This window comes from Thermobia domestica, chromosome 4 (assembly GCF_964235325.1).
Source record: "Thermobia domestica chromosome 4, izTheDome1.hap1.1, whole genome shotgun sequence".
NCBI classification, from domain to species: Eukaryota; Metazoa; Arthropoda; class Insecta; order Zygentoma; family Lepismatidae; genus Thermobia; species Thermobia domestica.
The window spans coordinates 38,804,478-38,818,383 of record NC_137457.1 but is presented as its reverse complement, the minus strand read 5'-3'; the positions used below and the strand labels follow the sequence as shown (position 1 = coordinate 38,818,383).

At 32.8% G+C, this 13,906-nt stretch overlaps 1 protein-coding gene across 1 annotated transcript in view; it reads left to right on the top strand.

Moving 5' to 3' along the window:
- Nucleotides 1-8,917: 8,917 nt before the first annotated feature.
- The window catches only part of LOC145683295 (brachyurin-like), a 787,572-nt gene continuing 782,583 nt past the window's right edge, over nt 8,918-13,906 (top strand). The window contains exon 1 of the mRNA XM_081754655.1: nt 8,918-8,977. The gene's annotated coding sequence lies outside the window, so the exon portion shown is untranslated. The remainder of the gene's footprint in view (nt 8,978-13,906) is intronic.

Here is a 13,906-nt window from a genome sequence, read left to right as displayed (position 1 = left end):
AGTTTTAGGTAAAATTTATATTTTTAATCATAAAAGTTGTTTTTGTAATTTTAGTTTACTAGATTTAGTGATTTTTTGTAACTAGATATTGTTGTTTTTTTGTACTAGATTTAGTGATTTTTTATAACCAGATTTAATGATTTTTTATTTTTGTAACTAGATTTAGTGACTTTTATAACCAGATTTAGTGATTTTTTTATTTTTGTAACTAGATTTAGTAACTTTTTAAAACCAGATTTAGTGATTTTTTGAAGTCAAAACCGGTTATAACAAGATTTAGCGATTTTTAAATAAATTTTGTGTTTTTTCAAGTCAAAACCGGTTATAACAAGATTTTTGTAACCAGATTTAGTGATTTTTTGTTTTTCTAACTAGATTTAGTGATTTTTTGAACTAGATTTAGTGATTTTTGAAGTCAAAACCGGTTATAACCAGATTTAATGATTTTTTTAGTCAAAACCGATTATAACCAGATTTAGTGATTTTTTGTAACTAGATTTTGTGATAGAATGCATTAGAAGTTATTATGAGTAAGATAGAAGTTATTTGAGATGTGATCGAAGTTATTTGGGGGATAGGAAATGTTAATAATTATTAGGGACAGATTAGAAGATATTTGAAAGCAGGGGTGCGCTATGTTATTGAGGGGGGGGGTGAAAATGCGCCCGAACATACATTTATCCCCTACTATCATCAAACTTTGAGAAGAGATCTTTTAGTGTTACAACTTCAAGTTTGCGCCATACTGCTGATTCAGTGTTGGCATCGTTGTGTAAGCAGTAGAAAGTGAATCTGATGAAGTGCACAAATTTTATTTAGTGTTCTACTAAATTTGATATAGTTTGATGTCTACTTGCTACACGGGTTCTCGGTATTCATTGAATATACAAACGTATGCTCTTCACATTGTGACCGACATCCGATCAAACGTAATACTGCTTTGTCTAGAGTTTGTCTGTGTTCTTACTAACACACATTTCAGACAGCATTCATGGATAACTTGTATTGTTATGATTTCCATGATAACTTCTCTATTTACAAAAAGGACAGCCTCAGAACTACAAATATTTTAATAAAGAACTGAAAACTTTGTTTGTGACCATTCCGTACACATACGGTATTTGTTTTTTGTATAATTTACTATGTTGTAACTAATTATTTTTTATTGTTACAGGATGGTCCAAACAACTATAATAATATGTCTCGTAAATAAAATGAATTATCATACGAGTTATTTTCTAAAGGGCAAGCAGTGTGATGGATACATTAGTAATTGGCATGTCAGACAGTAAAAAAGTATAGGGAAATTAACTTAAGAATTTCTTGCGTTGTTTTTAAAGCCAGACTTCCGTGTAAAGAAATCTCCATAAACTTCCAAATCAAGGAAATGTGTAAATACATGTGTAAAAATCTACTGTCAGGTATAAGGAAGTTTTACTAAAAGGAAGACAATTGAGTCACCTGCAAAGTAATTGTAACGGTAGGAACTTAAAGTATTGCAAGAAACATGGAAGATAGAGTCCAACCTGCATGTTAAACAGAAAGAGAGCAGTCTCAATTAAATTCTCGTTTCGGAATTCTCGTTCCGCTAAGTTTCTATAGCTCTAGTGACAGTAATTTCAACACTTCTATAACAGGACTGGAATACATCAATAACAACCAGGATATTAGTTTATCTTGGCATGTCTAAGTTAGAAAATCATTAACAAAAGGAAACGATCATTGGCTTCAACTGAATACAATTAAACTAACGTGTGTTGAAACTGTAAACTTAAGACTTTATGAAAGAAATAGGAAACTAACTAGTAGCTACACTGCCCACGGAAGGCCCTAACTCACTATTACTTGAATTGTTATGAGAATTACGAATAAGCTATTCAATAACATATGTCAAGTGTAGTCATTTAGTTGGTGGCCTGGTTCGCTATTATCGAACACAGATTGACTACATTACAATAACATTAGCTGCCATTAAGTAAGCTTGATTATAAATCTTCGACACCAAACCAGACACCACATTATTATCAATAGATTCGAGTGTGCTTGAGTCTTGTAAGGCTACCACACACATAGCTGCAACATGAAGTGTTTTTGTTTCTGCCACAGCGTGTGTCTGAAAACACTGCAAATATGTTTTAAGTGATGGATCAGATATTTATAAATACAAGAGCTGACGTCATTAGCACATCGTACTACAAACGGTTCATGCATTACAAAGCAATAACCTTGTCAGTTGTTTCAATCCTGAATAGTTAGAATGAATGACCATAACTGCATTTTGTAGATATCAATTAAAACTTACAAGGAATGAGTCGGAAAGCATTACTGCATGTCAAAAGTTACTCTCTTCTTTGACGTTTTTTTTTAAGTAGCCTTATCAGAGTTCTTCATTTCATATGCTGTTCTTGCTTTCTGTTAACAGTAATCCGACATTATCTTCGACATTGTCGATGTTAACTTCGATATTATCTTTATGGAGTTCTTTATAGATAATTACATTTTACGAAATACTTTCTCAAAAATGTCTACTTTCTGGATCATTTCGCACAATTTAATATAATTCCTGTAAATCTCAGCCAGAGTCATATAAGATCGTAAATTCTTTTCTCAGAGACATTCCTAGCATATTGGCTTTCGTTCGTAGGTATACACTCTAAAAACGGTATTATTATATTCAAACATAATTATGGCTGAATGTAACTATACAGTATTGTTAATGTAGCACCAGCAAGAATTATGACTCGAAGTACATTATTATATTGTTAAAATCTCTACCTGTCTCAACGAATCTTATGGTTTTCCTTGACATATTTATGATATCAACTATTATGCCATTAGTGTACTTGCAACTATACAGGTACTATATAGTTGGAAATACCACATAGAACGGTTGTCCTGACCATCATAAAATTTATTATGGCTGTCACAATAATACAAGACATGTTGCTATAATCATACTTAAAATATCGAAATGGCTCTTCTAACGTATATACTTGCTATTATAACGACCTATTTTGTGCTGCGCCGAACATAAACTTATAACTCAAAATCATGTTTAGTTTGATATTGTGCCTTCTAACATAGTGTACTGCTGCAAGAACAAGCAAATAAGACAGTGCGACAACACCTCTGAAGCCATTATTTATAAAATTGAAATACTCCTTGTATTCATTCCCGAAATATCTCGTAAGTAACAGTGATAAGCTAAGTTGGTCGTACTTTTTTTTTGTTATAAAAAAGGCATTATGAGATATATTTAAAGTATTCAACGGAAGATAAAAAGTTTTTTTCTAATCATTTATGTAAGAAATGTTATAAAGTGAACTTTTGCACAGCATTTACAAGTGTAATTACTGCCATCTCATGATCTTATTTGTACTAGAAACATAGTTCATAATAATATACTCTTTTACATGCCAGAAAATGCATAAACCTAAATAAATAAATAATCCTTCACATTTCTCTATTAGTTCTCACATTCTCTATGAAGTCCATGTTCTTTATAGCTGTCTTGCTATTCCTTTGGACATACACACTATTGATAAGACTCTTCGTTTTTGAAATTGCAAATGGCGTCTTTGTTTAAGTTTCACGTTGGTCGGCGCATGCGAGACGGAACGACAAATACAGCCATGTATATTGTTCACGCAACTATGCGTTTTATGCGTCCAACTATGAAAGCAATAACAATATGGTATGTTTTATGTACCACAAAAGAATATCCTTACATTTTTCTGGTAAAATAGGAAGTAAAGTTAATATTGTTTATGTAACAAGAAATATGTTTCCAATGGCTATACCATATTTAAGTGTACTTTTGTCGTTCTCGAAACCCTACTCGTTTTTAGAGTGTATGCTGTAAGTAGTGACGCACAACATTAATGTCTTCAAATATACTCTTGTTTGGTGATTAATAATATCTTCATTCTGTATGATTACAGTTACTGTGATATATTTCTTGTGCGACACTGTTTTTGAAAATCTCGTACTTTCTTTGTAGAGTTGAAACACTAACCTGTCGGTTATGTCTATGTTTGGATGTGCTTCTTATCCTGTTTTCTGGTATGTGTATTTCCATTAAACATCCAATGAAACTAAGTCTTGTTTGTTGCTGTCCATAGCCGAATAATCTTTGAAAATATGTTTAAGATCTTGTGGAGAAAGATTCAGTTTCTTCTTACATTTGTTCTTCTATATGTCAAGAGTTTACATTTTTTGTGAGGGAATAACTTTTGATTAAATGTACAATTTTCTTCTCCAGTATTTGGTGTTGTTTATCTACCTTTCTACTTTACCTGGTGTCCCATTTTATTCTTCTGAAAATTGGATTTTTTCATCACGATCGTAGCTTTTTCTCTTCTGTGGTTTTAGGTGTAGCAGCTTTAAGGCGTTCAATTTGATCTAAAATAGTCGCTTCCGTCAATGGACCTCGATCGTTAAGAATGTCCTTATCAGAGTGGGTGCCTTCTAATGGAGAACATTTTCTATCATCATCATTAAATACTACAAGTCTATTTTTTTCGTGCAGTGGAATCTTCATTTTGAAAATTACCATAATGAAATCCGTTTATTCTACTGAGTAATCTGAGTCAAATAATACAACACGAATCTCGTCCGGAGTAATTGGACCTTCACACAGTTTTGAAATTAAAACAATCTTGTATAAGGATAAGAAAGTATGAACGCTTCAATTGTATTGATTAAATTAAAATAGTTCCATTACGAGCATGACTATCATTATGGTTGGATAAAAACACTTTTGTAAAAACCTGCAAAAAGGCTTGACGTTTCAACACGTTGCGTTAATCCAACATAATTATACATACAAACACACAAAGGACAACGTGCTTTCCTGGGAAGAGCTGAATATGTTCAATTACGATTTGTAATGTATTCTTAACTAGAATTGCCAAAATGTCACTAAAAACAATCCCTCATATAGCAAATTTTGTTTATTATTTTTGAAGAAAAGTAACCTAACTTCACCTAAACCAAATCCAGTGTATACGACAATTTTTTGTCCAAACTATAATCTTAGCGCACAAAGATATGGAGAGCCTCATTTACTGCATTCAAAGACCGGGCGAATAACCTTATTGTGAAATAAAAACGCTTACTCATATTTGATTCGTCGTCATACATGTTTATAATCTGCAAGATTTTCAACAGCCTGGCGTAGCAGCTTCGCACCTCGTGCATTCATGTCTGGTGATAGCATTCTAGAAAGGACTTTATCAAACACATTTTATTTACACACAATATTAAAATATAACAACATGCATGTTTGGGTACAGTACACGCCATTTCCAAAGCGCAGTGTTATTGGAGCAATACTATCATCATAGTACTAATTTTTTTCTATTCTTTCCATCATCGTTTTTTGAGTTATTATCATATTTACCATTTCCTTATGAAAACAAGTACGTTAAATTTGAACACCACTTAGTAAAATATTACTGTATGAAAAAACATTAATGATTTCAGAGGATTAATTCAACTAAGGAAATATTGTTTTGTTTCCGCAATATTTTAAAGCTAGTGTAGAATGTTTAATATCATGCATTAACACTGTAACTGTAATATAACTCCCAAAACGTTTACTCCCAAAACTACGAGACCAGTATATTGAGTTTTATTTATAAACCATGGATTTTTACAATTCAAGCGACAAAAAAACAATTTTTTTGTTATCCTTCCTACATTATATAAAAAATATACTTACTTTATAAATGAATTTCTTCAGTATATATTGTTTTTTTAACTAGCAACTATACATGAAATAGTATAACTTGCAAGTACGTTACAAAAGTATACACAAATGGAATAAAAATAATTACATATATGTTTTAAGAACATTTGTTAATTACAAAACCATTACGGAACGGTGCAAACGAAACCAAATATTGAACTTCTATTTCTTTGTCTTCAAATGCTTAGTTGCTTTTTCCCACTGCACTGTAGTACGGTCTATTACAAACACATTTTGAGAACATTGACAGAACATTTTCAACATTTGATTTCAAACCTGATGTCAGGAATAGCAAACCTATAACTGCATTGATTTCATCACTGTATGTTTCTCTTTAGTGTGTTTTGTATGATGGATCAGTCAAGATATTTCTTAGTGATGCGAGCTTCACATTAGTATTCACAATAGCGTCAACTATTGTAGATTTAAATATAAATTCCATATGTTCTTTAAATCAGGATCTCAGTCAGTGAAAAATAATCTAAAGAAGATGCCTATTATCAATAATTATTCCTACCTTCTCTGGTATCTCATATTCAATTTCATCAGCTTTTTTATTTCCATCTAGACTACCACCTACAGAACTTGAGATTTCCTGTGTTTCTGAAAGTACATAATCTATATCAGCATCGGAGTCACCACTTATTGCACTGCCACTGTCACTGTTCTCTGTCATCTAACATCAATCTCATGCGATCTATAAGCACATATCTGTTATCACTAACTTACCCTTTTTAGTTGTTCTTAGCTTTTTAAAATGTCTCCAGAGAAGCATATGTAACTAAAATAATATCAAACTGTGCTTTATTTTAATAAAAATAATCGAAATAGCGTATATGGCGTACAACGTAATAATCGGTACCAAAGACCAACGTGAAAGCGACGTACACTGCAATGTGCGGTATGTGAGACCAAAGGTGTTTCAAAAACTTAACTGTAACAATCAAATATTGTTCAAGGCCTCACAGACCAGTGTTACGATTAACGTGTTACATTGAAAATGTCGATGTAACATGCGTTATGACGTAACACATTTTGCATTTTACTCACAATCATGTTTTTATACTGTTTTTTATGTGATAAGTTATCAACACCATGATATAACACATTCTCCAGACCCATTTCTGTTTCGATATCAGATAACGTAATATACACTTCTTCATAACTTCGAAAAATTTTATTATTACTTATCACACTATACACACGCGTTCATCTCACATTTCTGTATCCAATGTTTATGACAACCCAATTTCAGCGATTTTTGACGTAACGCACTTATCAAGCGTCCGAGAATTTATACACATCTGGATATTTGGATTTATACACTAAGTGTCTTGAACGCTTACTCTACTACTTTCCAATGTAGTTAGTATTTTGATCTCTTATGTTTAACAAATACAAAAATATTATTGAAGAACATAATGTTGTGTTTACTAAATTTCCGTGTCTATACTATGAGATACTTAGTACCTATGCAACTCATGAGGAAAAGGATCTAATTGTGACACTAAATTGTCTACTTGTTTTTGCTGGTGCTCCGATATTTTGAGAATTTTTGAATAGGTAGCGATACTACAAGTAAAAGTGAATTTAAAAAGTAGAGAATTCCTTCATCCACAAAACTTTAGTAACTTGTCGTATTATACATACGTGTTACAAAACCGAAGAGTCCATAAAAATTCTAGAGGAAGAAAATTTGGAGGGGGAAGCCGAAATTAACAAAGTTCAGTTGTTGCCTGAAATGGCCGTGTAAATTGACTATATATAGGTCTTACGGTACACTGAATCGAGTAAAGAGCGTTGACAGATTAAATAGACTGAAAGATGTAAAAAACAATTTTGGCCGTCCGAAATTTTCATTGACCTAGTGTTTAAAATTTGTATTGTTTCACAAGGTAGGTTGTTACCTACGACGGTATGAGGAACTACTTTACTTTGTGACGTCAGTGTTGTTTACATGGAACAACTTTATGTGATATTCAGTATATCATATGTAGAGGTTTTCTTTTTTTAAGTGGAAGATACTGTTTTTATTCATTGATCCCTAATTTGCGTTTTAATATATGCCACACAACAACAGACGGCCTTACTTATGTTTACAACAATATGCGTTTATGTTGCATATCAGTTCATTTGTTTTTCTAAGTTGATTTTGCACATAATATAATCTTGTATTTTTGTTCTTGTTATAACGTCTGTGATATCTTGGCAATATAGCTAATACATTTTCATATCATTTTTCCAAATTTTTACGATCTCAAGGCTTGATATATCAGAAGGTAATATAATATAATTTTGTTCTTTGTATCATTGGCTATTATTATTTCTCAACTCATAGCCCTTGTTTCTCCCGACCCCGGGTAAAAGCTACGTCAGTCACCTCAATATTGAACACCACTTTTGTTCGCTCTTATGTATTTTTCTTAACGTTTAAATGCAATTTTCAAACATATTCAATTGCAACACAGTCGGAAATCTGAATTGCACTTAAACACCTCTATTGCGCTTAAATTCGTCCTGTCACACTTGAATCGGTTTCCCTCTCAGTATCATAGCAATTTCAATTTCAAACAAAATAGACTTAAAATGCACAATGATTATTTCAAATATGTACAAGGTTAGGAACTATTTTCTCAATGGTCTCGCAGAAGAGAGGGATCTTTGTCTCAAATGTAAATATTAGCTTTGACAGACCTGAGTGTCTTCTTATTTTTAAACTAGATGTGCGTTTTCTCGTATAGTGAGCAAATAATTATTTAAAGACATGTTTCTACTAAACCGAGATCACTTCACTATGAATATTGTGAAGGAAATTGCATATGTTGTTGTTTATAAATACCCGGAGAAGATTACTTACGTCACTTTGTTTCTTCTGTTTAATGCTAGGATAAAAAAGTTGTTAAAACTACTGAAAGGTTACTTGTTCTCCACTACGCTAAACATACTTATTAAATTATTTCAACCTCTTTTCCATAGGATTATACATTTTTTTCTTTTATTTGTAAAGAGTATTAAATATACACTAAATTTATGTGTTAAATAATGCATGTCTTCAATGTGCACATTTTTACAAGACAATATATCGACTGCTAAAACATAACAATTGTTATGAAAACATATATTTTCCGAGACTTATGTTGACATGCATTTCCTATACATTTGCCAAACAAAATATATGAAACAACATTTAGCCTTTAATTCTCGTTCTTCCTTGCTACGTTGGAAAAGGTAACGTACGTTTGTAGAAATACCTTTTATATGCATACTCTAGTAAAACTCTAACAATAAGACAAACATATATTATTATAAAACAAGAAAAGTAAACTAGAATTGCGAGGACGTTACTAAAATGTAGAAAATACATCTCGAAAAATTATAAAATTCATGAAATACGCACTTCAAGTTGAAATGGTAAAGATAATTGAGAAACTTGAGAGATATGTTTGGCTTTTTCCATTGAAGCCGGTGTCTTTCTATATAGTATATCTTACAAGCAAGGTATTGAATGTGTCACACTCCGATTTGCTTCAAAATCCTATAGTGAATAATGGAACCAAAAGTAGGACAACATTTTTTGATATCGGTCATCGTGGGACACTACAGGGTAACTCCCCTATAAAGTGTTAACACAGGGTAATGTAACAAATTTTACCAAGCCCATAACTGGCAACGCACAATGGGAATTTGCTTGAAACAACTGAAGTGAATAAAGGAATCAAAAGTAGGATTCACTTGTTTTCTATATTGGATAAAATGGGAGATGATGGGAATCAACACCTCCCTAAACTGAGAACATTGGGCAATATAACACCATGTAGGAAAGCCATAACGACCAAGGTAGTCTTTCTATTCGCTACAAGCTTTTAAAATTGGTAGAGGATAAAAAAATAGAAAAATCACTCTAATGGTAGTCGACACGTCTGAAAAATAGGAGATCAATTACAAATATTATATCATCTGCATGCAATGTGAGAAATACTATGAACTAATGTTGCTATGAAGAGGTTTATGAAATCAATAGATGATCCCTTATTAATATTGGTCAAGTTTATTCAAGTTTATTTTATTAATAATATTGCAATTAGTTACTACAGTTTTCATTGTCTATTCTACCTGTTTTAGAAAGACATATGTCTTTAGTTTTTAGAGCTCGGTTACATCCACATCACATGATACTACAAAATAAATTATACTTACGGAAAAAATCATAATAGAATTGGATACTGAAATTAATTAGTTTTGTATATGATAATTGAGTTACAAATTGAATGTCATCTTGTATTAAAAATACAATCACGCTAGAGTAAAGCGTCTATCAGAACAATATATTCAAGTATTGTCTATCACATAAGTTTATACATGTTTTCCGCGAGATAGGATTTTGCCTATTACTAGTATAAAAATAAATTACTACATATTTCCTACAACATTTCGCCAGTAGATTCCTATTAGCTGATCAGTTGAAACAATATTCCTGGGGATCTTGACGAAAAATGAATTTGCTTTTTCCAACACTGTACAAAAAAAAATACAAAGAGTGAACGGAATAAAAACGAAACAATATAAGAAATTCAATGTGATGTAACCTTCTTGGACTTTCTCGAGAAATCACTCAATATAGCGTTTTCCTTGCAAAGAGGTCTTGATGGTGTAACCGGTAACACCATAGGCTCAAGTTCACGGAGTGGTCAGATTCTTTCCCAATGAAGACATACTTTTATTTTCTTTGCGACAACAAAAGTAGTTTTTTTAAAAAATATCCAGTCATCCGAGATAAAAAAAAATTGTGTACAAGCACAACATTTCACTTTTGTATTCACATTATGGCGAAGAAATGTGATTATTTCTGGTAGTTCATTCCGTAGACAATAATGTAAAGTACCCAAAATCCTTACATGTTTTTTGTTATAAAACAAGGAAGTGATATTCAAACTGCTTAGAAAAAATAAAAAAATACATGTAAAGATTTTGGGTACTTTACGTTATTGTCTACGGAATGAACTTCTTACCACTCCTGAGTTCACTCTCCGTCCTCAACCAGCAAAACCCCTTTCCGGGATTCAGGTGCTTCCTGGTTGTGGCGTAGAGTTTACCTGAGGTCTCCTTTTGCAATCTCTTAGTTAGTTATTTCCGTATAGGAAAACTTCCTATAATTGTGGTGTAATGCCTACGTTATCTGTTTTTTTTTCTAAGCAGTTTAAATATCACTTCTTTGTTTTATAATAAAAAATACATGTAAGGATTTTGGGTACTTTACAATAAGTTAGTACGATAACGTACGTTAGTTCGATAACATTTTCCTGTCTTTTTGTAAGTAATGTGAAGTGTGTTGTGGGCAGAGTTCTACACTGTAGATCTTAGAGTCGCAAGTTCTGACGAAAACAGGGTCAATTTATTATTGTTATTATTATTGTTACTGGCATGACAAAAGAAGAAAAGAAAAAGACAGTTAAAATATTGAAAGGAACAGAAGATATACTTTATGTCAGATTCTTTTTATGTTTACACATGAACTTAGTAATATTGTGACATTTATGGATTGGCGGTCAGAGTTATTCTTTTAGGAATTGAGTCTAAATATTTGTAAGCTGGTAGCAGTAATGAATTTTGTTTCGGTCTTCTTCTAGATAGGTCGAGTTCATTTTAAGTTCACCATCCCTTTCAGTGTCAATGTCATATGAGAAGGGACCTACTGATTGGCGTGGAATCCGAACCACAAGCTTCCACTGGATATCAAACCCGGGTCGTTTGTGGGGGGCGTGGTGGCTCAGTGGTAGAGCGTTCACCTCTGGTGCTTGGGGTCGCGGGTTCGATCCCAGCCCCCGCCAAGTGAACTTTGTGGTGGACAAACACCGCGCTCGTGGGTTTTCTCGGGGTTCTCCCGTTTCCTCCCACTTTCTTCATTCCACCATTTCACTCATCTCTCATTATCACCGTCTCCTTTAGTCTAACCGGCATAACCGTGGGACGTAAAACTTAAAGATTTCATTTTTCATTTCCGGGTCGTTTGTAGATAGGAAGGTGATGTTGCATCGTTGATACATTCATACTTGTGAATAGAGTTGTAAGTTCGATCACTATTTGTAATATGTGTTATTCCTTTAATGCTTTATCAACATTGCATGTAGCCTTAAAGCTAATAATTACATTCGCAAAATCACATATAAAATTTGAAGACCGAGTAAGGTGTGTAAATTCGCACAGAAGTTGACGTAACGAAGCCGGAGTAATGTGAGTATGTCTCTTAAACCAATAATCAGTTTTTCTTCTCTGGCCATCCTGCTTCGTAGAGTATTCGACAGCAATTTAGTCTGAAGATCTTGTAGTCCACGAATAGACTCCCGCGTTCGCAGAAACATTGTAAGTTCTTGAGAACAAGTACAAAAGGCAAAAAAGAGTTATGACGGATGAAGTTTAGAGCTAACAAGTAAGATCGAATCAGGCTTGTGGGTCATTCCATTATTTGTCTAAAGAAACAATACAATACAGGAAAGTTGTTTTGTCTGTGTCTATGAATGGAGTATAGATAACGGAAGGAACTACACTTCCCTACAGAATTTCTGTCGCTTATCTTTGGAAATTACACAATTAAAATAACTCTCCTTCTTATTATAGAAAATGTGAACGTCTTAGATATATGCAGAAAAAGGAAACCACATATTGCATAAAAAAATAATTCTGTAAAAAAATTAAGAAACAAAAAAGTTATAATTAATAAAACAAATTTATGACACTCATTGCTAAATTATAAGTTCCATTTTCGTATGCGTGACAAACGCCAGGCGAAATTTGTAGAGAGGGAGGGAATTTTATGTTTTACTAGAAACACAACGTAGTGTTTCATAATGTTAATTACTATCCATATTGAAGAGCTGTAATGATAATAGGTACTAAACATTTGATAAGTAAACAAACAAATAGAAAGAAATAAACCAAAAGAATGTTTTCTAAAATGTGTGTACTAAGAAAATGAACCTTAACCTACCATAATAGAGTAGACGGTTAGTGCGCGCTCCTCTAAAATTTTGCTTTTATTCCCGGTCATCAGTTTGAATGCCATACCCTACGCTGCCTTTTTAAAACAAAATCTTGATTCTGTCAGTTTCTTAAACAGCAATATTTTGTTCTAATAATGTGGCTTAGTACTGTGGTTTTCATTCTAGTTTAGTTGAATATTTCCAAAGCGGAAGGGGAAACTTACACATATATATAATGGTAATTAACATATGACTAAACTTTAAGGAAATATTACTAAAGTGAAACATTTACTCCGAATAATCTCTCCAAGTAATTCATATAAAACTGACAGATATAATGACCATAAACTATTAGTTGCTAATTAAGACTGTAGTAGTGATAGTTCTAAACCTAAGTAGAATATTCACTATTCGCTTTAAGAAAATGATGAACATTTACAAAAGTGGTGATCTTTTGGCTGTATCGTAAATATTTTAGTAAATAAAAAAAATAACTAATAAATTAATAAAATACATATTATGTATAATTTAATTACAGTGACGCGATAGCTGATTGCGAGGGTGAAGATAATAAATATAATTTCAAACTTTTACAAAGCAGGGGGACGCACTGGTCCAGTGGGAGCCTGTGGGTGTAGCTGAGCAGCCTGAGGTATTAGACTGACGGTCGTGAGTTTTCCGAGTCTCTCTGTAGTAGCAAGCGAAGAATGTTAATTGTCCTCTATTTTCTGAATTCGTATCCCTGTCGATTATAGTAGACTTGAAATAGGATTGAAATAGGGAATAAGTGGGGAAGTTTAAAGAGGTAGTAAAGCGTTCATTGGTCGTGCATAGTGTCCCTGGTTCGATCGCAGCTGGCGGCAAGTTAACTTTGTGGTGGACACAGCGTATGTTGGGGTTTTCTCGGGGTTGTCATGTTATGCCCTACTTTCTTCATTCCACCATTTCACTGATTTCTCATAACCACCTCCTCCTTTACCCTAGTCGGCATAACTATCCGGACGTAGAACAGATTGCTTTTTCTCTTTTTCGTTAGAGGTAAATGATTGTAAGTAATGTACTGTAAATTATTGTGAATATAGTTTTCTATCCGCAGATAAAATATTAGCTAACAACCCTTCCCGCTCATCTATCGAGTTACAAGTGCCCCTTTTTTGTATACAGATAGGAGCTCTATTCC